Genomic DNA, 27240 nt, shown 5'->3' with positions numbered 1-27240 from the left:
CCTATGCATGGGAGGTATTAAGGGTTTTTTGGTAATCAATTCTAACATTGTAGGGTGAATTCTAAAAGTTGACTTTGACTGAATATATTCTTAAATGCAGCCACATTCCTTTAAAATGTTTCCAGAAATAACACACCTCTCTGATATGGTACACATGCATTGAAAGTAATACTGTCCTTTGTATATAAAGACCACACTGTTGATAAGGGGTCAGAGACCATGTGTTTGAGCTAATAAACACCAACTGTGAATCCAAGTTGCACCAAACATAGTCCTAAAGTTTGAAAAACAGCAGGATGCATTTTGTTTGTCCAAAACATCTTACCAAAACTAAAGGTTTATCTCTGACTTAGAAGCAGAGCAAAGCGAGGCTCTAACCAATTTCTTCATCAAATTATATTCAAAGAACAGCAATAAGATTTTAATCAAATTCCTTGAAAACTGGTGAGTTAAATCTGAAGAGGTTTGTTTTCATCTTGTGTTATGTTTAATTCTTACATGACTTTCTGGAGTCTTAATATGATAATAAGTTTGTTGATTCTCTAAGAAAATGTTAGACTAGGCAATGTCTCCTAATTTACTTGACCACAGAATTGCCCCCAACTCCACATAGGCATACTTTTTTGCTGCTTTTCACATTACTTGTTTACATTTTCAGAGAAAACAATTCAGAGAGCTTGATTTCAAAATGCTATCCTAATGAAAGAACTGAGTTGCTAGGAAATCATGACAACAGCTTTATCAAAAATATTCAAAACACTAAATTAAATCTTGTAAATCAGAAAAAAGTTTACAATAGAACTTTAAATCTTGTAAATCCGAAAAAAGTTTACATACAGAACTTTACATATTATTTGAAAATCAAAATAAGAACTATCTCCTATTGATTCTCTACTTTGCCAACAAAGGTCCATCTAGTCAAAGCTATGGTTTTTCCAGTGGTCATGTATGGTTGTGAGAGTTGGACTATAAGGGAAGCTGAGCGCCGAAGAATTGATGCTTTTGAACTGTGGTGTTGGAGAAGACTCTTGAGAGTCCCTTGGACTGCAAGGAGATCCAACCAGTCCATTCTGAGGGAGATCAGCCCTGAATATTCATTGGAAGGACTGATGCTGAAGCTGAAACTCCAATACTTTGGCCACCTGATGCAAAGAGTTGACTCATTGGAAAAGACTCTGATGCTAGGAGGGATTGGGGGCAGGAGGAGAAGGGGACGACAGAGGATGAGATGGCTGGAGGGCATCACTGACTTGATGGACATGAGTTTGGGTGAACTCCAGGAGTTGGTGATGAACAGGAAGGCCTGGCGTGCTGCAATTCATGGGGTTGCAAAGAGTCGGACACGACTGAGCGACTGAACTGAACTGAACTGATTCTCTTCTCAGCAAGTGCAACAGTGGCTGCTTTGCAGGAGTGTTTTTTAATTTTTTTTTTCTTTTCCTTTGGCAGTATTATACCTGAATTCCTGATTAGTATTGTCAGCAATGAAGTCCTCTCCTTAGAACTCACGTCTACATTCAGTAACTGGCTGTAACAGGCATATCTCTGCAGAATCTAAACTAGGTAGGAGCTGTGCTTCTGGTGTTTCAGTCTCTCAGAGATGTGCTAAGTTTACTTTCAAGTCTCAAATTGTATTGTTAAATCTGTAAATGGATCAATTAGATGCCAGTTAGGTACCAATCTCTGCTTTTATGACTGTAGTTCATTTCTTATTGAAATATAATTCATGGAACATAAAAGACACCATTTTAAAATGTATAATTCAGTGGGTTTGATATAACATTGTACAGTCATTACTGCCAGCTAATTTCCAAACATTTTCATCACCACCCCCCAAAATATCTTGTACCTGTTAGCAGTCTCTCCAAAATTTCCTCCATTTTCTCACCACCAATAATCTACTTTCTTTGTGTATTTGGGCTAATTCTGGATATTTCATATGAATGAAGTGAATTGAAAGTCACTCAGTCATATCCAACTCTTTGCAACCTCATGGACTACATAGTCCATGGATTTCTCCAGGCCCAAATACTGGGAGTAGGTAGCTGTTCTTTCTCCAGGGGACCTTCCCAACCCAGGGATCGAACCCAAGTCTGCATTGCAGGCAGATTCTTTACCAGCTGAGCCACCGGGGAAGTTCAACAGGCAAATACACAGTCTACTTTCTTTGTGTATTTGCCTATTTTGGTATTTCATATGAATGGAAGTATATAATATGTGACCTGTTTTGTCTGGCTTCTTTCACTTAGCATAATGCTTTCAAAGTTCATACGTTCTGTAACATGAATCAGTACTTTATTCTTTTTATTGCTGAATAATATTCCATTGAATGAACATAACAATTACTTTATCCATTAATCCATTAGGAGGCATTGAGTGAGTTATTGTGAATAATGCTGCTATGAATGTTCATTTTCTGTATTAATTTGTTTTTGATCCTCTTGGATATGTAGCTAAGAGTAGAATTGCTAGTTTATATAACCTTATGCTTAAATTTTTTGAGAAACTGTTAAAATATTTTCCACAGAGGCAGCACCATTTTTCATTCCCAGCACAATGTATGAAGATGCCAACTTATCCACATCCTCCTGCACATCTGTTTTTCCCCAAAAATATGAAGAAATATTTAACTCAACCAAAAAAAGGCAACCCAATGAAAATGGACGAATGATTTAAATAAACAGTAAAATGTACAAATAGCTAATGAGCACATGAAAAGACGCTCAGCATCATTAGTCATTCAGTTCAGTTCAGTTCAGTTGCTCACTCGTGTCCAACTCTTTGCGACCCCACGGACTGCAGCACACAAGGCCTCCCTGTCCATCACCAACTCCCAGAGTTCATTCAAACTCATGTCCATCGAGTTGGTAATGCCCTCCAGCCATCTCATCCTCTGTCATCCCCTTCTCCTCCTGCCCCCAATCCCTCCTAGCATCAGAGTCTTTTCCAATGAGTCAACTCTTTGCATCAGGTGGCCAAAGTATTGGAGTTTCAGCTTTAGCATCAATCCTTCCAAAGAACACCCAGGACTGATCTCCTTTAGAATGGACTGGTTGGATCTCCTTGCAGTCCAAGGGACTATCAAGAGTCTTCTCCAACACCACAGTTCAAAAGCATCAATTCTTCGGCACTCAGCTTTCTTCACAGTCCAACTCGCACATCCATACATGACCACTGGGAAAATCTATAGCCTTGACTAGACGGACCTTTGTTGGCAAAGTAATATCTCTGCTTTTCAATATGCTATCTAGGTTGGTCATAACTTTCCTTCCAAGGAGTAAGCATCTTTTAATTTCATGGCTGCAATCACCATCTTCAGTGATTTTGGAGCCCAAGAAAATAAATTCTGACACTGTTTCCCCATCTATTTGCCATGAAGTGATGGGACCAGATGCCATGATCTTAGTTTTCTGAATGTTGAGCTTTAAGCCAACTTTTTCACTCTCCACTTTCACTTTCATCAAGAGGCTCTTTAGTTCATCATTTCTGCCATAAGGGCGGTGTCATCTGCATATCTGAGGTTATTGATATTTCTCCCAGCAATCTTGATTCCAGCTTGTGCTTCATCCAGCCCAGCGTTTCTCATGATGTACTCTGCATAGAAGTTAAATAAGTAGGGTGACAATATACAGCCTTGACGTACTCCTTTTCCTATTTGGAACCAGTCTGTTGTTCCACGTCCAGTTCTAACTGTTGCTTCCTGACCTGCATACAGGTTTCTCAAGAGGCAGGTCAGGTGGTCTGGCATTCCCATCTCTTTCAGAATTTTCCAGTTTATTCTGATCCACACAGTCAAAGGCTTTGGCATAGTCAATAAGCAGAAATAGATGTTTTTATGGAACTCTCTTCCTCTGTTTTTGATGATCCAGTGGATGTTGGCAATTTGATCTCTGGTTTCTCTGCCTTTTCTAAAACCAGCTTGAACATCTGGAAGTTCATGGTTCACATATTGCTGAAGCCTGGCTTGGAGAATTTTGAGCATTACTTTACTAGCATGTGAGATGCGTGCAATTGTGTGGTAGTTTGAGCATTCTTTGGCATTGCCTTTCTTTGGGATTAGAATGAAAACTGACCTTTTCCAGTCCTGTGGCCACTGCTGAGTTTTCCAAATCTGCTGGCATATTGAGTACAGCACTTTCACAGCATCATCTTTAAGGATTTGAAATAGCTCAACTGGAATTCCATCACCTTCACTAGCTTTGTTCATAGTGATGTTTTCTAAGGCCCACTTGACTTCACATTCCAGGATGTCTGGCTCTAGGTGAGTGATCACACTATCGTGATTATCTTGGTCATGAAGATCTTTTTTGTATAGTTCTCTTGTGTATTCTTGCCAGGTCTTCTTAATCATTAGTGAAATGCAAGTCAAAACAAGATTCCACATCTAGTTCTTTTTAAATTGAGTAGGACAACACTCGTCATTTTTTCTTCATTTTTCTTGAGGACATCCATAGTTAGCTCCAGAGTAGGGCAACTGAATTCATCAGTATTAAAACTCTGGTGATCTTTGTCCTTCTGTAAGCCTTTGACAAAGGGTTATTTTTAGTCATGGGCGTTGAAACTTAGCTTGCCCATTTCACTATTAACCCTGCTCCTTTCTCTCTTTAAATTTCTGCTTCATGCACATTGTCAGAGATAGACTCTATATTTTTCCCTATGTGTTCCCTAAATCTCTGATAACCTTTGGACATCCAGAAGGGATTAATTTCCAATTTTCAAGAGAAAACATTACCTCTCAAACAATATTTGAAGATGTGATCTTTGTGGATTATTGCCAGCACCTCCTTACTATCATTTTGTAGTCTTCTATCTTTGTATAGTTTAATCCTTGATCCAAAAAGCCTTCATTCTTAAATGGATTAGACTTCTTTTTAAAGACTATTCAAGAACCTCAATTTTAAAACATAGTTAAATATAACTTAATACAGCATTGAATAGAAGTATCAAGGTGAAATTTCAGAGTGTATCAGATATTACCATTTTACAGCTAAAACTTATAAAAATACAAGATCATCGTCTCTGTAATTATGTATGTTCTTGAGAAATGCTTCTAATATGTGTACCACACTCAGACATACATGTGTTTCTAATAAAATGCTGGAAGAAAAACCTTTAGAATAAAAGGTAGTGACCTACTTAAATTTTATGTATGTTCTCTCTTTGAGACTACAAAGTTTCACAGGTAAGATTTTAGTTTAAAGATAATGGGAGGTACTTATAAGAATCATTCCATGTGCATATTAAACCCTTTTCTTCATGACAAGACATAATAAGATCATTTTAAAATATAAACCTTGCTCATTTTGCATGCCAGTAAGAAAAATACAGTATCATGTAATTGCTTTAAAAGAGGTCATTAAAAGTGAAAAATATACCTTGGCATGACATTTTCAGTTTTATAAAACTGCTTCATTTGCCAGTTTAAAAGAATATGCCAAAGCATACACACTGATGCTTGAGAGTAAATTATGAGAGACCATATTGGCAATACTTATTTTAGAAGCACTTGTCTCTCAGTGGAATTTTGATGACTGTTTTCAATGTATATTTATGCATATTAACAACATTTGAATTCCTACTTGATGATAATGCCGCCTTCAAATACTGAGATTTAACGCAGGCTTAAAAGGTGTCATTAAAGGCACTATTTTTCATTTTATGTCCCAGCATACACTTGCTTATTCCTCATCCAAGATGCAGTCATCTGCATTACAAAACCTATTCTGTTTCAGAATCAGGAACCTTTTCATTTTTCCCAGAGAATCATTGCAAGTTATAACCAAAGGAACAGTTAGGTGGAAACCAAAGTGTCCCACGTGCAGTAGCCTGTGTGTAATCCATTCTCACCCAAGCAAACAGATGGTCAATACTAGTGAGAAACGGAGAAGGCAATGGCAACCCACTCTGGTACTCTTGCCTGGAAAACCCCATGGACGGAGGAGCCTGGTAGGCTGCAGTCCATGGGGTCCCTAAGAGTCGGACACGACTGAGCGACTTCACTTTCACTTTTCACTTTCATGCATTGGAGAAGGAAATGGCAACCCACTCCAGTGTTCTTGCCTGGAGAATCCCAGGGATGGGGGAGCCTGGTGGGCTGCCATCTATGGGGTCGCACAGAGTTGGACATGACTGAAGCGACTTAGCAGCAGCAGCAGCAGCAGTGAGAAATAGTCAAAAACAAGTCCTATGACTTGAACATTCAAAGGGCTTTTAAAGCAAAATTGACCTAGTAAGAGGCTACAGTTTCCTTTTATATATTCTCTTTCCATGTGTGGTCCTGTTAGGTATGCTGCCTTTTGATAATTTACATTTAAAAGGGCATGTTAAGTAGTTTTATGGATATTTTTCATCTCCCATCACTGCTAACAGATTTGAAAAATGGAATGTGTTTCCTCTATTACTGATTTTTATCACTTTCCCTGTGGCAAATATGGGTTCTTATTTCTTGACTCTTAAAGAAACAGGAACATGCTCTGCCTTTCAGCTGAGAGCTGATGGTATAAAATGTGCAGCAGGATCTCAGGACTGTTCATAAAGCACCAATTCCTTCTGAAGATGATCCACAAATACTACATCACTTCTCCTTGTTAACGTCAAGCCTGACCATTTCCTGAATCTCTAGGGATACAGCATAACTCCCATTCTTTGATCTTTCTGAAGGGCCTCTGCAATTCAGGAAAAGAAAATACTCATAGAATAGCTGTGGGCCATGATGGGGGCTGTGTTAAAAACTCTTTTCCAGTCTCCTCCACCATTTTATTCAGTCTTTTTAGTTGGATTCTCTCAACTTTCTAAAGTAGGAGCTGCAGCACGGACTCTATAACACTCGGTCAATTGACACATCTGCTGGATCCATATATTGTGACTTCTTGGGACTAGTGCTTTTTCCATACGTTTTCAACTCAGATTTTAAAAGCAGGCATTTTTCAAGGGAATTTTAAAGCAATTTAGGTTAAACTTTTTTTTTTGAAAACAGCATCAGAAGAAGTCAAAAGCAACAAAGTGAATAGATAAGAAAACAGAGGTTTTATGTCCTGAGTCAAATATAATTGATATTCACTGAACTTTTATTATGTGTAAAGCAGTGTTTTAAGGACTCAACCTGGATAACCTCATTTAGTTTTTATAACAAGCAGATGAAGTGAATAGTATTATCATCCCTATTTCAAATGATCAGAAAAAAGCTATTAATGAGCAACATGTCCAGAATCATATACTAATAAAAAGTGCTGTGATTAAGATGAAAACCTCTTTAAACTGGCACAGCTTCAAGACAGAAGAACCTATCCTCCTTAGCCCTAGGAAACTAGACTCTGGACCACCATTTGCATTTGTTGAATTACTCGTCTCTGGAGACAATAAAATATGAACTTTAGATGATACATCATTATTCAATTTTTGGATAATACTATCTACCCGCTTTAACACAAAACTTGCCATAACCACTGAAGAAAATTATGTAAAAGTACATAAAATTGTAAGTATTCTTAAACTGGTATCAGTTCAGTTCAGTTCAGTCTCTCAGTCATGTCTGACACTTTGCAACCCCATGGACTGCAGCACACCAGGCCTCCCTGTCCATCACCAACTCCCGGAGCTTACCTAAACTCATGTCCATTGAGTCGGTGATGCCATCCAACCATCTTGTCCTCTGTCGTCCCCTTCTCCTCCTGCCCTCAATCTTAGCATCAGGGTCTTTTCAAATGAGTTCAGATCTTCACATCAGGTGGCGAAAGTACTGGAGTTTCAGCATCACCATCAGTCCTTCCAATAAACACCCAGGACTGATCTTTAGAATAGACTGGTTGGATCTCCTTGCAGTCCAAGGGACTGTCGAGAGTCTTCGCCAACACCACAATTCAAAAGAATCAATTCTTCGGCACTCAGCTTTCTTCACAGTCCAACTCGCACATCCATACATGACTACTGGTAAAACCATAGCCTTGACTAGACGGACCTTTGTTGACAAAGTAATGTCTCTGCTTTTTAATATGCTCTCTAGGTTGATCATAACTTTCCTTCCAAGGAGTAAGCATCTTTTAATGTCATGGCTGCAAGCACCATCTGCAGTCACTTTGGAGCCCAAGAAAATAAAGTCAGCCATTTTTTCTACTGTTTCCCCATCTAGTTGCCATGAAGTGATGGGACCAGATGCCATGATCTTAGTTTTCTGAATGTTGAGCTTAAAGCCAACTTTTTCACTCTCCTCTTTCACTTTCATCAAGAGGCTCTTTAGTTCATCATTTCTGCCATAAGGGTGGTGTCATTGCATATCTGAGGTTATTAATATTTCTCCCTGCAATCTTGATTCCAGCTTGTGCTTCTTCCAGCCCAGCGTTTCTCATGATGTACTCTGCATATAAGTTAAATAATCAGGGTGACAATATACAGCCTTGACGTACTCCTTTTCCTATTTGGAACCAGTCTGTTGTTCCATGTCCAGTTCTAACTGTTGCTTCCTGACCTGCATACAGGTTTCTCAAGAGGCAGATCAGGTGGTCTGGTATTACTATCTCTTTCAGAATTTTCCACAGTTTATTGTGATCCACACAAAGGCTTTGGCATAGTCAATAAAGCAGAAATAGATGTTTTTATGGAACTCCCTTGCTTTTTAGATGATCCAGCGGATGTTGGCAATTTGATCTCTGGTTCCTCTGCCTTTTCTAAAACCAGCTTGAACATCTGGAAGTTCATGGTTCATGTATTGCTGAAGCCTGGCTTGGAGAATTTTCAGCATTACTTTACTAGGGTGTGAGATGAGTGCTATTGTGCAGTAGTCTGAGCATTCTTTGGGATTGGAATGAAAACTGACCTTTTCCAGTCCTGTGGCCACTGCTGAGTTTTCCAAATTTGCTGGCATATTGAGTACAGCACTTTCACAGCATCATCTTTTAGGATTTGAAATAGCTCAACTGGGATTCCATCACCTCCACTAGCTTTGTTCATAATGATGCTTCCTAAGGCCCACTTGACTTCATATTCCAGGATGTCTGGCTCTAGGTGAGTGATCACACCATCGGATTAACTGGGTCATGAAAATCTTTTTTGTACAGTTCTCCTATGTAGTCTTGCCACCTCTTCTTAATATCTTCTGTTTCTGTCAGTTCCATACCATTTCTGTTCTTTGTTGAGCCCATCTTTGCATGAAATGTTCCCTTGGTATCTCTAATTTTCTTGAAGAGATCTCTAGTCTTTCCTGTTCTATTGTCTTCCTCTATTTTTTTGCATTGATCGCTGAGGGAGGCTTCCTTATCTCTCCTTGCTATTCTTTGGAACTCTGCATTCAAATGGGTATATCTTTCCTTTTCTCCTTTGCTTTTCACTTCCCTTCTTTTCACAGATATTTGTAAGGCCTCCTCAGACAGCCATTTTGCTTTTTTGCATTTCTTTTCCATGGGGATGGTCTTGATCCCTGTCTCCTGTACAATGTCACGAACCTCCGTCCATAGTTCATCAGGCACTCTGTCTATCAGATCTGGTCCCTTAAATCTATTTCTCACTTCCACTGTATAATCATAAGGGATTTGATTTAGGTCATACCTGAATGGTTTAGTGCTTTCCCCCACTTTCTTCAACTTAAGTCTGAATTTGGCAATAAGGAGTTCATGATCTGAGCTAAGACAGTCCACTCCTGGTCTTGCTTTTGCTGACTGTACAGAGCTTCTCCATTTTTGGTTGCAAAGAATATAGTCAATCTGGTTTCAGCATTGGCCATCTGGTGATGTCCTTGTGTAGAGTCTTCTCTTGTGTTGTTGGAAGAGGATGTTTCCTATGACCAGTGCGTTCTCTTGGCAAAACTCTATTAGCCTTTGCCCTGCTTCATTCTGTACTCCAAGGCCAAATTTGCCTGTTACTCCAGGTGTTTCTTGACTTCCTACTTTTGCATTCCAGTCCCTTATAATGAAAAAGACATCTTTTTTGGGTGTTAGTTCTAAAAGGTCTTGTAGGTCTTCACAGAACCGTTCAACTTCAGCTTCTTCAGTGTTACTGGTTGGGGCATAGACTTGGATTACCGTGATATTGAATGGTTTGCCTTGGAAATGAACAGAGATCATTCTGTCATTTTTGAGATTGCATCCAAGTACTGCATTTCAGACTCTTCTGTTGACTATGATGGCTACTCCATTTCTTCTAAGGGAGTCTTGCCCACAGTAGTAGATATAATGGTCATCTGAGTTAAATTCATCCATTCCAGTCCATTTTAGTTCGCTGATTCCTAGAATGTCAATGTTCACTCTTGCCATCTCCTGTTTGACCACTTCCAATGTGCCTTGATTCATGGACCTAACGTTCCAGGTTCCTATGCAATATTGCTCTTTACAGCATCAGACCTTGCTTCTATCACCAGTCACATCCACAGCTGGGTGTTGTTTTTGCTTTGGCTGCATCCCTTCATTCTTTCTAAAGTTATTTCTCCACTGATCTTCAGCAGCATATTGGGCACATACCGACCTGGGGAGTTCATCTCTCAGTATCCTATCTTTTTGCCTTTTCATACTGTTCGTGGGGTTCTCAAAGCAGGAATACTAAAGTGGTTTGCCATTCCCTTCTCCAGTGGACCACATTCTTCCAGACCTTTCCACCATGACGCATCTGTCTTGGGTGGCCCCAATGGCATGGCCTAATTTCATTGAGATAGACAAGGCTGCTGTCCATGTGATCAGATTGGCTAGTTTTCTGTGATTGTGGTTTCAGTCTTTCTGCCCTCTAATGCTCTCTTTCAGCGCCTACTGTCTTACTTGGGTTTCTCTTAGCTTGGATGTGGGGTATCTCTTCATGGCTGCTCCGGCAAAGCACAGCCACTGTTCCTTACCATGTATATATATACATATATATATGAAGATGGTATATATATATATATATATATATATGGATGAAATATATATGTATATGTATTTTTATTTCATCTTACTGAGAACGCTTTTCAGTAGATAAAAATTTTGGTGGATATAAAATCTAAGCACTTTGGATTGGCGAAAGCATAGCCTTGTGGATGGTCAGTAAATAAAGGAGAAAAATATTTCTTTTCACTAGAAGTGGGAAATATTCGTGGAGAAAATCAATCTCTATAAAAACACAACCAATAAAAATCTTGTATATATAATCCTGGATAAATTTCAGCTGTAGAAGTTGAGTATTATCTGCAAACCATATCCCAAGCCATAGCCATGCTTGAATAGAACATCATGAGACAGTGACAGGTGGTAGAAACTTAAGAGGCTCAGGCCAAGCAGAATGATTAAAGAGGAACCCCTCCCAGAAGTGAACAAAGAACATTCTTGAGACACTAGCTAAGTGTTTTGACTAAATTCTGAGAAGAAAAATAATAAGTTTATACTCAAACTCTGGTGTATAGTATTAGTATGATTTTTGCATTTATTCCAAGCAAACTGTATTAAAAAATGTGTAGTTATCCTCCATAAAGTCATCAGTGTAAGGAACAATCCAGGTATTCTGTACTAGATAATATTTGAATTTTAACCCAATGACAATGAAAATAAGTGGGATAAAGTCCCTCAGGGTTAGTTCTAGGCTTTCTGAGGCTGTATTGCTTGAAAATGGCACACCGAGGTGGTTTGTGCCCAGAATATTCTCTTTGTGATGGTTAGAAATGGACAGGGAAGACTGTTTCTGCAGGAGGCATTTCTATGTCCTGCAGGAGGGTGCCTTCATGATGCTAGGGCTTGAAATGGGCTGGAGAGAGCTTTCCCCCCTACCCAATCCACAGTAGCTACAGCTGAACTGGAACATTCCTTTTTTTTTTTTTTTTTAGCAGAAATCACTCTGAGAGCAGCTTGTTCTGAAATCTGTCCTTTGTGTTAAGTTAGCACAGAAGAAACAGGCAAACAGGTTGGGTTTGATGTCATTTGTGACACAGAAGACAAAACAATTAGAGGAGGACAAAGACAATATGGTTTGCTGGATGGAAGTGAGGATCAGGAAGTCTGAGTCCCAGTGACAGATGGATCACTAATTATATAACCTTGTCACCACACTGCTTTGAGGCCCTTCCAATTATGGACGCAGTTATGTGCCAGGCCTGTCACCCCAAGGAGAAGCTTCATCCGCACTACTCCCATCACCAGGGAGAAGAATTGCAATGGATTATTCAAAATCAAGGATGCTGGCAGAAAGTTTGATAGGAAAAGAGAATGAGAAAGCCATCTATGGCTCCTAATCATGTTTACCCAAGGAAGACAAAAAAATATCAAGACATTTCAGGTTTGGTAAAAATCACAGAGCAATTGAAAGATACTGAATATGCCAAAACTTCCCAAAATCTCTGTGCCAGATCAAATTGGAAGTGACAAATACCAGAACCCATAGATGAAATCTAGCAATTGATAGTGACTGATGGACAAAAATCCATCAGCTCCCTTTCTAATGCTTTCCTCCAAGATGGAGGACTAGTCCCCAAAATACCCTGTAGGTTCAGTGTTGCCTTGAGTCCAAGGAGCAAGAAATTATCTGTAATGTTAAAATGTTAAGAGAAAATAAATGTAAAGAGGGTGTAATAGAGATTGATAGACTGATTGCTTTCTTCCATTTTTATAGTTTTTAACACAATATCAGAAGCTTTTTATTTTTGAATGATGAATGTGTGCAACCAAAAGCAAAAACTGATATTAAAAATACGAAATAACTGAATCTAGTCAACTGTCTCTTATACAATACTGCCATAAGATTTATTCTTATCTGGTTGTGCTAAACCAGGGAATGGTGCAAAATTCTTTCTTGGCTAAATAAGTAAAGCAGACTACAGTCAGGGCCACTGCTAGCCCATAAGCATCTTTGGCTCTGACAAGAAAAAAATGCCCCCTCTGGGCAGATACAGCCTTGTGAATACTTGGCTTGGAGAGCAGACGATGTCTTTGAGCAAATTGGAAAACTCTAGTCCTTCCTCCTGTGGCTGCAGTCCCATGATGGGCCCTGAATGACTGGGGGCTGTGCACCAGATTTTAGCCCCAATTTATCTGCTTGGTGAGGAACAACTGTGCCTTACACTTTCTGCACAACTGTATGTGATATCAGTGCCTAAAGCTTAATCTCATTTTTATAAACAAAAAGTCAATGTATGGAGTTTAGAAAGATGTACTAACCTGTCAACAGCATATTGGTATTGATGAATTGTGAAACTGTAGTATTTTTATGTCTTATGATCTGTAATTTACATATAAAATTACGGTCATATCAGTATCATTACTGAATTGAAAAGAATAAACAGTAAAAACTATTAATTTTTAAATCCCTTTTCATGGAGATTTTCTCCCATACCATCATTTTTTTGCCACATATTTTCACTTTGCATTACTATCTACTGTTCTGGTTGTTATATATTAAATGAATTATAATTATTAGCATTTTCTAGCATTGTCTGATCATTGACAATAGATATGCCTTCTAAATTGGGGTGTGGAAGAAAGCTAACTTTGAATCTTGCCTCTAACCGTTTCTACTTTGGAAATCTTAGTCATTTATTCCAAAAGTGTTTCCTCATCTGTAAAATGTAATATTTAGATTGTAAGATAGCTAAAAGGCATAAAATTATTGTATCAATTTTGGCTATGCCTCAGAGGTTTTAGTTAATGATAATTACTATTTTATTTTTTCTAATTTCCTTAAAACTTACTTTTATTATACACCACACAAAAATAGTCTCCTATGACTCCCTGTGACATTAACTGGGTACTCATTTCAGCAAAACTGCACTTAAGTAACTCCAAAAATACATGTGCTCGAAGAAATTTGTTTCATGTCTCCTGAGTTTATAATACATCTGAATTTGTTAAGGATTGGAATGAGAATTAGTTAAACTATTCAGAGCAGGAAAGTGTTTACCTAAAATGTTCATAGGCACAAATTGATGTTAAGAGTAGGAGTCATTTTCCTTATGAGTCATGTTACAGAGAGGTGGCAGAGGCAGGAAGTGGGGAAAAGGGACAGATAGGAGGTAGAGGCCACCTGCACTGTGAGTCCAAATTGTCCCTGAGAATAAGGAGTCAACCTCTGGTCTCCGGATTGTTAGCTGACTTAGAAACAGCCCAGAAAATAGCTTGGAAATAATCCTGTAGGAAAAGTCAAAGGTTTGATTTCTAGGACCAATTCCACAATTTCTGACTTTGCAATCTTCAGCAAACTCAGACTTTCAGATTGCTAGTGTTGTGTTGTCTCTAAAATTTGAAAAGAACGACTCTAATTTTCTGAGAATCAAAAGGGATAAGTATAGAAAATTATTTTTTATTGAGTTATATTCTTCTACAATGTTGTGTTAATGTGTGTGCGTGACCCTATGGACTGCAGCCTGCCAGGCTCCTCTGTCAGGCAAGAATACTGGAGTGGATTGCCATTTCCTTCTCCAGGGGATCTTCCCGACCCAGCGACCAAACCCGGGTCCCTTACATCTACCTGCACCGGCGGTCAGGTTCTCTACCACTAGCACCACCTGGGAAGCCGTAGTTCAGGTGTACAGCAAAGCAATTCAGTTATATGTACATCTATATTTGTCTTTTTTCAGATTCATTTCCCTATAGTTTATTACAAAATATTGAATATAGTTTCCTGTGCTATAGAGTAGGTCCTTGTTGGTTATCTATTTTATATATAGTAGTGGGTATATGTGCATCTCAAACTCCTAATTTACCCCTCCCCTACTTTTCCCCTTTGGTAACCATACTTCCCCGCCCCCCATGGCTGTGGTTCTATTTCTGTTTTATATGTAAATTCATTGGTCCCTCTTTCTTGAGATCTTAGAAATAAGCAATAACAGATATTTTCCTTTCTCTTTCTGCTTTACATCACTTAGTATGCTAATCTCTGGGTCCATCCATGTTGCTACAGATGGCGTTATTTCATTCTTTTTTATGGCCAAGTAATATCCTGTTATATATATTTGTACCACATGTTCTTTACCCATTCATCTATCAATGGGCATTTAGGTTGCTTCTATGTTTTAGCTATTGTAAATAGTGTTGCTATGAACATTGGAATGCATGTATCTTTTCAAACTAGAGTTTTCTCCAGATGTCTGTCCAGGAGTGGGAGTGCCGGATCATAGGGTAGCTCTGTTTTTAGTTTTTTAAGGAAGTTTCATACTGTTCTCCATAGCAGCTGCATCAATTTACATTCCATCCTATAGTGTAGAAGATTTCCTTTACTCCACACCCTTTCCAGCATTTGTCATTTGTAGACTTTTGTGAGTTATTATCGCATAGGCTAGTTTGACAGTCTTCTTCTCCTCTTGACTGAGGCTTCCCAGGTGCTGAAATAGAAGAGCTTCAAGAAGAGTACAACCAAGACCAACATTGCAGTGAAGTTGCCAGTGATGTTTACATGTTTATTTGTTTAACAAATACTTATCCAGTACCTTTTGTATGCCAGAAATTATCCTAAGCACCTGAGATTCAGTGGTGAATAAAGCAAAGATAATACTGCACTCATGGATCCAAACTATACTATGGTAAGTTCTGAAAAGGAAATCATAGGCTGCAAGATAGGACTCAAGATCTGGTTAGGTAATTCTTAAGGCAGGCACATTTAACAGGAGAGCTAAATAGCAAAGAGGGGCTAACCAGGCAGAGACAGAGACGGAGAGAATGTGCAAAAGCCCCTAAAATCAAAGAGAACTTTTATATTGGAGGAAGTTAAAGAAATTCAGTGAGTCTAAAACAAGGAGATGAACAGAATGAGCCAAAACTGAGATGCAGTCAAGGTCCCATCCACGCGGCCACTGCAGCCCCACTAAGGATTTTGTTCTTGTGGCAGAAAACAATAACCGTATATACAGTTTGACAAGAGTGGTAGATGTGAGTACAAGAGAAGCAAACATACAGAAATGATATTTACGAGGTCAAATCAATAGGATTTACTAAGCGTTAGGTGTAGATGGGTGACAGCAGGGATATAATAGATGCTTTCTAAGTTCCGGGCTTGTGAATTTTCATGAGTAGTGGTCCCTTTCGCCAGGTGCCAGATTTAGGGGAATGATCATGAGTTCCATTTGGGCATAAAGAGTTCAAAAGGACTTGAGATATCTAAGGGGATGTGCTGAAGAAGCTAATGAAAATTTAGTTCTGGCATTCAGAAGTAGTCTGGGCTGAAATATAATGTTGTCCTCATCAATTTGAAGCCAAGGGTGTGTAGATGGTATTATATTGGATAAAGCATACAATTAGAATGGAATGGCGTTTCACAAAACTTAAGACAAACCTGACTGCTATGGTGAGATATATGAACCTTCCTTATACATCATTAAAATTATCTCTAAAGAATAAAAGTCCATAGATAGCATAGTTGCATGCCCAACCAGTCCCCAACTCAATTTTTCAGAAGCAAACAGTGTCAATTATACTTCTTCTATATCTTGGAGAGTCTCATGCTATAATCATGGCAAAGTTTTTGTTCCTTCAATTTTGTTGTTATTTGCTACCACTTTAGATTATAAAAAGAAATACAGCCTATTTTAGAGAGCAAACCACTTACAAAAGTCATTCCTTAGTGCCAAAAATGTCATTTAGCAAAATAAATGAGAAAGAATGCAAGATTCTTTTACATAAAAACTTATAAAATAGTATACCAATTAGAAAACCCTCTAAAATGCTTTTCCAAGATTAAAAATGGAATCTCAGAACAAATGACAAACTTTCTAATCATTTAACATTGGAAACCATTCCAATAAATTGGTTCTAAAGATGAATAACTAAATAAAACTATTCAAGTTTTTCCTCTATTTATCTCACTGCTGTCCTTTCAACTGCCGTAAAACAAAAATCATTAATGGAGTGACCATGAAGCCTGATAGAGAAATGATCATCTCTACCTGCTTTGGTCCATGAACACCCTTCATTGGCCCAGCCAGGGCTGATAAGGTGGCAAGTAAATGTCTATTTAATGGATTCATTTTGAGTTTGGACTAATTTGTTACTGAAACCTAACTGTACTTTAATTAATCTTCAATGAACATTCATTTGCTTCCTTTTTAGTGTAAATTATATAATCATGATGAGCCATCAAGAAAGTGATCTGTCAAGACTAATTCAGCTTTGTTCCAAAGGAAAGATTATTAAACCAAAGAGCTGAGCAGGCATTTACATCAACCAGTGAGAGTTGCAGTGAATTAGTAGGCTAGAGAAAGGTGTATTTGTTTTGAATTGAATATGTAGCTTGGGAACATTTTGCCAAGAAGGATTTTGTGGAGATTCTATTAACACAAATTGTAATTGTTGTTCAGTTGCTAAGTGGTGTCTAGTTTTCTGTGACCCCATGGACTGCAGCACGCCAGGCTCCCCTGTCCTTTCACCAGCTCCTGAAGTTTGCTCAGACTCATGGGCATTGAGTTGATGATGTCATCAAACCATCTCATCCTCTGTCACCCCCTGCTCCTCCTGCCCTCAGTCTTTCCTGGCATCAGGGTCTTTTCCAGTGAGTCAGCTCTTCCCATCAGGTGGTCAAAGTATTGGAGATTCAGCTTCAGCATCAGTCCTTCCAATGAATATTCAGGGTTGATTTATTTTAGGATTGACTGGTTAGATCTCCTTGCTGTCCAAGGGACTCTCAAGAGTCTTCTCTAGCACCACAGTTCAAAATCATCAGTTCTTTAGCACTCAGCTTTCTTTATGGTCCAATTCTCACAGCTGTACTCAACTACTGGAAAAACCATGGCTTTGACTATATTAAATTTCGTTGGCAAAGTAATGTCTTTGCTTTTTAATATGCTGTCTAGGTTTGTTATGGCTTTCCTTCCAAAGTCCAACTGTCTTTTAATTTCATGGCTGCAGCCACTGTCCACAGTAATTTTGGAGCCCAAGGAAATTAACTCAAATAACAGAACATTATTCATGATACAGTCATCTATCTGTTTATCTGTCTATATCTGTCTCCATATCTACCTACCTTTCCGCTTCTGTATTGATTTGTCCATTGATGATACACACAAAAAATTAGGCTCTTTTCCTCCAGCTTCAGTTGGGTAGGGCTTTTGTATGATCCTAATGACAAAAGCACAAATATCAAGTGATCAAGTAAAACCAATCTCTTAATCTATAAATCCTAACACTGACAGGTAATAAGTAGTAGATATTTATCAGAAAATGTATTTGCAAGTTTTATCAATATTAAAATTTGAAAAAAATTAAGTGCCAAAAATGCAAAAATATGCATAGGAACTGAAATCAACCAGAGGAAAAACTTTATTTGAACTGAAAATACAGCCATCATAAAAGAGAATATTAAAGAGAGATAACAGTGGAAGTATAAAGAGTAAAACAGTATCAGATGTGAGGAACCTACAAGCATTAATTAAGTTGAAGTAGCAGAACATGGTAAAGTTTAAACAATATAAAGTTGAAAATAAACCTAGACATTTTAATGCAAAAATAGAAAAGAGTTAAATCTATTTAAAAATGAAATTTTATTGAGTAACTATTTATAAGTAAATATATGTTTGTATATATGTGTGTGTATATATATACACACACACACAAAGTATGTTTGTATATATATAGCAAAAAAAGTGTGAAAGTGTTAGTTGCCCAGTTGTGTCCGACTCCTTGCCCTGTGGCCCTTGTGGGACTGTAGCCCGCCAGGGCTCTTCTGTCCATGGAATTCTCCAGGCAAAAATACTGGAGTGGGTTGCCGTTCCCTTCTCCAGGAGGTATTCCCAATTGTATTCCCAATGCAGGGATCAAACCCAGGTCTCCTGCATTGCAGGCAGACTCTTTACGATCTGAGCCACAAATGTAGGTCTTCCTAGGTGGTGCTAGTGGTAAAGAACCCACCTGCCAACGCAGGAGGTATAAGAGACCAGGGGTTAGATCCCTGGGTCAGGAAGATCATCCCCTGGAGAAGGGAATGGCAGCCCACTCCAGTATTCTTGCCTGGAGAATCCCATGGACAGAGAAGCCTGGTGGGCTACAGTCCATAGTGTCACAAAGAGTCAGACATGACTGAAGCGACTTAGCACACATGCACGTATAACGATTTGGTGAGCAGATTATGAACCACGTCCCTTGGAGACAATCATTACAAAATTAAGAGAATACTTTAGCAGTGGAGCAATAGCTATTTGTGAATGATACCAGTCTAAAAGGAAAAAGAAGGGCAATCAGATTTATTAAAACATTTCCTTTAGACAACAATATAGTAAGTAATTTAAAAACTAAATTAATAGCAAAAATGGGGAAACGTATGATACTAGACATTTAGAATCACAGTTGTGGGAAAAAGAGAAAAAAGAAACTCATTATTTAGATTAGCCAATAAAATTTTCTAACATTCATCATTTAAAATTCCACTTTTAGGAAAGGATGATTTTTAATGGATATTGATTTTCTATTTTATAAACAAGCCAAATAAGCAAACATAGACTCAAAAAAAATCTTTAGTCATCAATATATATTCTTTCATTAGATATTTGTTTAAAAGTATCTTTGGATTTTGAAAAGTAGATATAGTTTACAAAATTAATTTAGACTTTGCCTTCATGGGAAATACAAAATTGAATGTTCCAAAATTAGGAATTATTATATCTTTAATAGTAGCTACCATTTATTAAAGATTTGTTTCAGGTACTGTGCTAAGGAATTCACTACATGCTTTAGCAGATGTTGCAATTAATCCAGTTTTTACAGGTGAAAAATCTGAACTTGGACATTGAAACCCAGTAACCCAAATTTGCTCAGAAATGGGGACTGCTTTCAAACTGAGCAGTCCACTGCCGGAGGCACATGCTTCCCCTCTGGCTAAATTTTGTGATCCTGAGAAGAAAGACCAAAGACAGACTAGGGCCCTCAGGTTACAGCGCTGAAGCACTCAGACCAGAAAGGTGTGGTTCCCGTTTTATTATATTTTATTTTCTGAGCATGACATTCTTACAGTAGGAAATTATAATGCTAATACAGCAGTGTTCATGTACTAGACAGATAGTTTTTACCAAATACGTAAGTTAGCTGCAGTTTGCCTCCAAAAAAATAGGGAACTGCCATAAAAATAAGGGAGAAAGGCTCATACCTGAGCCTCCCTTGGACAGGCCTGCTTCACCTGGCACCCAGCTGGAATCCAGTCTCACATATCATTATATCTCATGTTAATAAAAATCATAGCAACAGGGCAAAAATAGCAAACCTGAGATAGAATTTTATTGAAATGTGTCTAGGGAGACAGAGGAGGGAGCTAGCATCTCATCTCAGAGTTAAGTTCCTGAAAAACACTTAACCATCTTTACTATTTCTCTTTCTCTCTAAGCCCACTGCCAGTGTTTTTACCGGCTTTCAATGTCTCTTCTTTGTTTTCTCTTCAGGCTCTGCCACCTCTATTTCCTCTTCTCTGAACTCTGGATTATCCGCTCAGTTTCTCTTTCCCCTTCTTATCGGGTTTCTGTGATTTTGCATGTTCCTCTATCTTGCTCAACAAAAGGTATCTCAGGAGTTATTTAAGAAGGAAGGTTCAGAGTGGTGGGGAGAAAATGTCACTACTAAAGATTAAGCAAGTTTTCCCTAGTCATCCTTGTAATGGCATTAAGATAAGCAGAGAAGAAACTGAAGCCCAGAGCCTCAATCTCTAATCTGCCCTGAAGTCTTTACTAATCAGTTCAGCATGGAGGACCTCCACTTTTCCCCACATATTTGGAAGTATTGCAATACAAAGGCACCACCTTTTATACCTGGAGAAACAGAATGCTTTCAGGTTTGGATGTGAACATTCTCTCCGCTTGTGGAGAATCCAGTTCTTATCAATCCAGGCTGAGAAGGAGCAGGAGTCCTTATAAACAGAGAATGAAAAGTAAAGAGTATGTTGGCCATGTTCATCTGGGTTTCCGGGGCAGATTTTCATCCTTATTTTCTGTGTCCTGGGAGAGGCACCAAAATTGAGGATTATGCCCCAAGAGGGTAGAGGATACCGTCACTTTTAATGTTGTAGTTTAATTTTTTGAAATACCTCCAAACAAGTCTACTGTTCTATCACACAAACTCACACATGGCCTTTGTGAGGGCATTTGTATCAATAAATGAGTCCCATCAACAGGAAGTTAGGGGAGCCTTGAGTGTCAGTTACAATCACCCCACAAAGAGGTCAGAAGAAGACTATGCCTCTGTGGGACTTTACATCTCCAACATCCAGAGTCTACTGAGGTCTCTAAACCTGCACATATCTACTGAGAACCACGAACCCTGCTCCCACACTGACGGTCCCTTTCTATATTCTGCCTGAAGACTGTTGGGCCTTATCTCACCACGTTCTCATTTTTGTGGATGTAAACCCCCACATTCTAAGTCCTCCTCCATCTCACACACTCTAATCTCTCTCTGGATGGCTCTGATTTTACCTTTTCTAACCCCATGTTTTATGCCCCCACAATTTGGGGAAGCCCTTTTGTACGCTTTCTGTGACTCAAAAATCTCATGTATCCTCATCCATTTCTCTGAGAATTTCCTTCGTTTTTTGCTCCAAAAACATCTAGACGTGGGTTGAAGACACTACTGCGCTCTGTGTAATGGTTGTTTGCCTTCCCACTCCTCTTCCACTGGCCTGTGGGAGGGAACGCATGTCCTTCTTAGTCCCCACTGCTGGTTCAGATCTCTATCCTTTAAAATGTCCAGTTACATATCTTCTATTATAAGGATATGGCATTCCCTGACCCTTTTTATTGCCATCATCTATCACTGCTAGGATACTGCCCCTTATTCACAAATGATTTTATTTCCTTGCCAGTATAAATCTCTTCTACTTCTTGGTAATGTCCAAATCCATGTAAATGATCCAGTTCTCTGGCCTCTTAATCCTTGATAAATTCCCCAGTATCTTATCTCAAGAACTTATACCCTGAATCATATCATTGACTTTGTCACTGCAAATAACTGCAATCCCTCAATAATTTCGGTTTCAAAGATGCTACTTTCTGACCTCATATCTCTCCTGCTCACTTCTAGTAACCCCACTTCATCAACCCGCAGTATCACCAGGACTTTCAGATAATTGATCCCATCACCAACTCATTTTCTCTCTTCTTAGCTTAAATTCCATGGTCAATCATACCCTCTTTGCAGCAAATATGCTCGACTTTCTCCTCTGTCATTTGGTTTTCTCCTCTCTCATTTGGTTTTATCACTAGTCAGAGTAATTTCAACTCTCTGCAACCAAAAGTGGCTAAAGAAAAATACACAGCTGTGCTGACTTGCATCACGTTAAAAATAGGATCACTAACTTCAAATGGGCTCTTGTATTTACCTTGCAATCATGCTATATTTCTTATCTTCATTTTGTTAACATCTCTACCAAATGATTAATTCATACTCTCTCCTCAACCAGAAGAAAACTTCAACAAGTTCCCACTGTCTCTGCCTACTAACCTGCAACTTTACCCAAATACTCCACTTATTCTTTAACTACTATAAATGGAAAATCCTTTTTTTGTTTCTTCTCTTTGGCATCATTCACAACTGTTCTGCCAGCTCAATAACAAAGTGTTTCTTTTTGTTATTATATCATCTGGCTTAATAACAAAATCAATTAGTATTACGCTTTTCTTTTTCTTTACAGAAAAACTTCTTTGAAGCGCTGTCTTACATACTGTTTCCAATTTTATCCCTCTTATTCAAACCTATTTTAAATAGACTTTGACTCGCACTGTTCCATTAGAAATATTCCTAGAAAAGTCATTTAAAAACTTCACGTTGCTAAATTCAGTCTGTCATCTTATTTGATCTGTCCATAAGTGTTGATTAGAGTTACAAGTATTTGTATGAATTTGTAGTTTTTCAACTATATACAGAGATGGATTCATGAATAGCTAGCTATCTGTGTGCGTATGTGCACGCATTTGTGTGTGTGTGTATATATATATATATCCTAGCTCTGTCTGCTGAAAGGTCCCAGAAGCTATAACACTTGTAATAATTAATATACTAAGAATCCAGATTTTGGTTTCTAAATACCATCCATCATTGAAAGAAACTGACTCCTTAGAGAAATGGCCGAGTCCAGGGCTAGGACAGAGAAACAGTAAGATGAGACCAGAACATCTTTTTGTGCCAGAAAGAAAACAAAAACTTAAAAAATTATGGTGACATATCAAAAGGCAGAAGAGCCAACTTGAAGAGGCTTTCCATGGCCAAATTAGTGACAATCAGAGCACTGAAATAAATAAAAATTCCAGTTTACAAAATATTGAATAAAATAAGAACTCATTTTGCAGAGAAACATGTAAATATACCTATGGTGTATATGTGATAATTTTACTGGTATAAATAAATGAAGGTGATAGCAAACCTTTATCTTACTATAAAATATCAATTTATAGACATAGAATTATTGGTGATGAAAACAGCCAGTTTTTGGCAACCAACTGTCATGCTGCTGCTGCTGCTAAGTCACTTCAGTCATGCCCGACTCTGGGTGACCCCGGACATGGCAGCCCACCAGACTCCCCTGTCCCTGGGATTCTCCAGGCAAGAACACTGGAGTGGGTTGCCATTTCCTCCTCCAATGCATGAAAGTGAAAAGTGAAAGTGAAGTCGCTCAGTCGTGTCCGACTCTGTGCGACCCCATGGACTGCAGCCTACCAGGCTCCTCTGTCCATGGGATTTTCCAGGCAAGAGTACTGGAGTGGGGTGCCATTGCCTTCTCCGACCAACTATCATAATTGGCTGTTAATTTCAGAAGGAATCGTCCATGGATACCAAAGCTAATTGGTAGAGGTTCAATGAAGAATAGAATGCTTGCAAAAAAAAAAAGAATAGGATGCTTACATAATATGTGAAAATCTCCCAGTGAATTTAAATAAAAAGAGAATAAGAAGTACAAGCTATTAGGTAAAGTAAGCTACAAGGGCATATCGTACAACACAGGGAATATAGCCAGTATTTTGTAATAACTATAATTGGAGTATAACCTTTAAAAATTGTGAATCACTGTATTGTACACCTGTAGATTATATACTGTTGTGCAGCAACTAGATGTCAATTAAAAATTTAAATACTAATAACCAAATAAAAATGGGAAAATGTTGACTCTGTTTTGGGTGAAGATGGTAAAGAAATCGGACAAAAACCGACTTGACAAGTGAGGAAGTTTAACATCCCCAGTAGCAGGAAAGGGGCGTCCTGTGGGTCTCCTGAGACGAGGTTCTGCAGAGCGCCCAGCGTTACTGCCAGAAATGCGCGACTTGAGATGCATATAAGGAAACGTCCAGGTTGAGGGTACCCTACAAAAGAAAAGATCTGTGCTCTTTTAAATTGTCAAGGAATGAAAGACAAGGGAATGCGAAAGAACTGTTGCAGGTGTAAGGAGACTGATGGGACGTGGCAGCTCTGGGTTCCTGGCTGGGATCCTTATTGGTGTCGTTGGCAAAACTCGAATAGGGTCTGTGAATTAGACAGTAATGCTTTATCACTATGCACTTCTAAATTAAAGGGGATCTGTGACAATTCTTTGGGACAGCATTCTTGTTTTTGAGACATATAGGCTGGATTACTGGATTATTTGGCAGTGATAGGACTGCCGGTCAATATATATATATATAATATATATATATATATTATATATATACACATACACCATTATATTTATATTTACCATTGTGTGTGTGTGTGTGTGTGTATATATATATATATAGAGAGAGAGAGAGGGAGGGAGGGAGAGAGAGAAAAGGTGATGGAACAAATGTGGAAAACGTTCAAATGGAAGGAACTGTTCTTGTAACTTTTCCATAGGACATAGCCCACCAGGCTCCTCTGTCCATGGAATTCTCCAGGCAAGAACACTGGAGTGGGTTGCCATTCCCTTCCCTAGGGGATCTTCCCAACCCACGGATCAAACCCAGGCCTCCTGCATTGTAGGCAGATTCTTTACCATCTGAGCCACTAGGAAAGCCCTGTGCATAGGATGGACATCATTAAAAAAACAGTCCTTGCTTCCCTACTTTGCTTTAGAGGCTCTTATGACCTAGTTCCTCAGCACCTCTCTGACTTCATGTGCTGTATACTCTCTACTCTTTTAAATCATTCTTGTCCCCTGATCTGGGCCCTTGGATGCTGACATTGACCACATCAACAGGTCCCCTTCCTTGGCTTCTAGTTTGCTTTAGAGGATGGGGACCACTGTCAAAGCAGAAGAGTAAGATAAAAGAGGTGGGTGTCTATTCCACTAGCTCTCTCTCTGCCAGGCCCCATACTGGCAGGAGCTGTATTTCTGTGCCCAGGTCCTCAACCCCCACTGGTGACCGTCTCCACTATCCTCTCCTCCATCTCCAGTGACAACTCCCTCTGTGTTTAGTGATCCCTCCTTCCCGTCCCATTTTAAGTCTGGACTGTCCTGGGGTTTTCATCAGCTCTTGTTTGCCAATCTTAACATAGCTCAGCTTTATAAATATTCCCTCATCAAATTCTCAGTTATCTTGTGGAAGTGTCCACATGTCCTTCCAGGATCATAATGATACACCTCACCTCTTGTTACTCTGCCCCCAGGCATCCACACCCGCCTCTCTGCTGGTACTTGGATCTTCCAGGCTCAGCTTGTTTCTTCTCCTTGAAGCATTCTTTCCTCAGATATATATGTGTTTTGCTTCCTGTCTTTGATCAACAGCGATCTTCCCACTGAGACTTAAAATTTCAACTCCTGACATTTCCTCCTGGCTTTCTTCACAGCTCTTATTACTCTCAAACATACTGCATGTTTACTTACTTGCCAATTTTATGTCCATTTCCTCTGTAGAATATAAAACTAAAAAAGGTCTTTTTTCATACTAATATTTCCTCATAGCTCAGAACAGGGCCTGGCACACAGTTGCTGCTGCTGCTAAGTCGCTTCAGTCGTGTCCGACTCTGTGTGACCCCATAGACGGCAGCCCACCAGGCTCCTCGTCCCTGAGATTCTCCAGGCAAGAACACTGGAGTGGGTTGCCATTTCCTTCTCCAATGCATGAAAGTGAAAAGTGAAAGTGAAGTCACTCAGTCCTGTCCAGCTCTTAGCGACCCCATGGACTGCAGCCTACCAGGCTCCTCGGTCCATGGGATTTTCCAGGCAAAAGTACTGGAGTAGGGTGCCATTGCCTTCTTTGGCACACAGTTAGAGCTCATTAAATATTCTTGCTGAATAAATTGTATCTATGCAGCCAACACATTGTAATGAATGATTTTTTTCCACTAACAACTGATTGACTTACTGACTGAACATATGAATAAACTTTAACAGGTAGAATCAGAGAATTCAGCGGCTGAGTGGGACTTGAGAGTGATTGGCTTTAACCTTCTAATTTTGCTGAGAACCAAAGTGAGGCTTTCTGACTCATGTGTGATTAGTCACTCAGTCATGTGTGACTCTTTGTGACCCTATGGAGTGTAGCCTGCCAGGCTCCTCTGTCCATGCGGATTCTCCAAGCCAGAATACTGGAGTGGGCTCCCTCCTCCAGGGGAATCTTCCAACCCTGGGATAGAACCCAGGTCTCCCGCATAGCAGGCGGATTCTTTACCAGCTGAGCCACCAGGGAAGCCCATGAATACTGGAATGGGTAGCCTGTTCCTTCCCGAGGGGATCTTCCTGACCCAAGAACTGAACTGGAGTCTCCTGCATTGCAGGTGGATTCTTTACCAGCTGAGCTACCAGGGAAACCATAGTGAAACCCAGAAACTGTCACACCACAAGTAAGAAGCAAGGACAAGACGATTATTCAGCTTTCTGACCTCTGAGTCCAGTGCCTTGCCACACTCATGGATTCATTTTAGAAAAAGACATAATGAGATGTATTTCATATCATTCTAACTTTTATTTTATATACGGATGTTGATTGTAATATTCAAATAAACCACCCTGAATCTTAGAGTAGTGTCCAGTCATTTTCAGAGCTTAAGCTTAGGTAACTTCTGACTTTAGGCTGCTTTATTGTCAAAGCCCCTGTAACTTGTTTCTTGGCTGCTTTATATTACTTCTCGACATACAGGCCACGGGTTATCGTTTTAATACCACTAAGCTGCTGAAGTTAATAAAAGTAAAGCTCTTTTTGCCTCTCCAGCATTCCTGTTGCTGCAGAAAGGTTTTCCTATGTTCTCTTACACTAGATCTTCTTGTTTCCTAATTATCCAGAGGATGGAAAACCAAAAGAAAAAGAACATTTGTGCCCAGCCCCTACTGGAAGAGGGAAAAATAGTTTCCAAGCTATTTCTATTTTAAAAATAGGTTTAGTAAGTAGAAAATCTCCCTAACGTCAATCTTCCTACATTATTTGCCATTTAAAAATGACTCAGAAACAAT

The 27240-nt window shown here is 39.1% G+C and overlaps 1 long non-coding RNA gene across 1 annotated transcript in view; it reads left to right on the top strand.

Moving 5' to 3' along the window:
* The window catches only part of LOC129628807 (uncharacterized), a 33397-nt gene extending 6588 nt beyond the window's left edge, over positions 1-26809 (top strand). The window contains exon 2 of the long non-coding RNA XR_008702909.1: positions 26568-26809. This is a non-coding gene — a long non-coding RNA (uncharacterized LOC129628807). The remainder of the gene's footprint in view (positions 1-26567) is intronic.
* The last annotated feature ends 431 nt before the right edge of the window (positions 26810-27240 follow it).

This window comes from Bubalus kerabau, chromosome 1 (genome assembly GCF_029407905.1).
Source record: "Bubalus kerabau isolate K-KA32 ecotype Philippines breed swamp buffalo chromosome 1, PCC_UOA_SB_1v2, whole genome shotgun sequence".
Classification (NCBI taxonomy): Eukaryota; Metazoa; Chordata; class Mammalia; order Artiodactyla; family Bovidae; genus Bubalus; species Bubalus kerabau.
The sequence above is the reverse complement of the archived record's forward strand: the minus strand, read 5'-3'. Positions and strand labels throughout refer to the sequence as shown.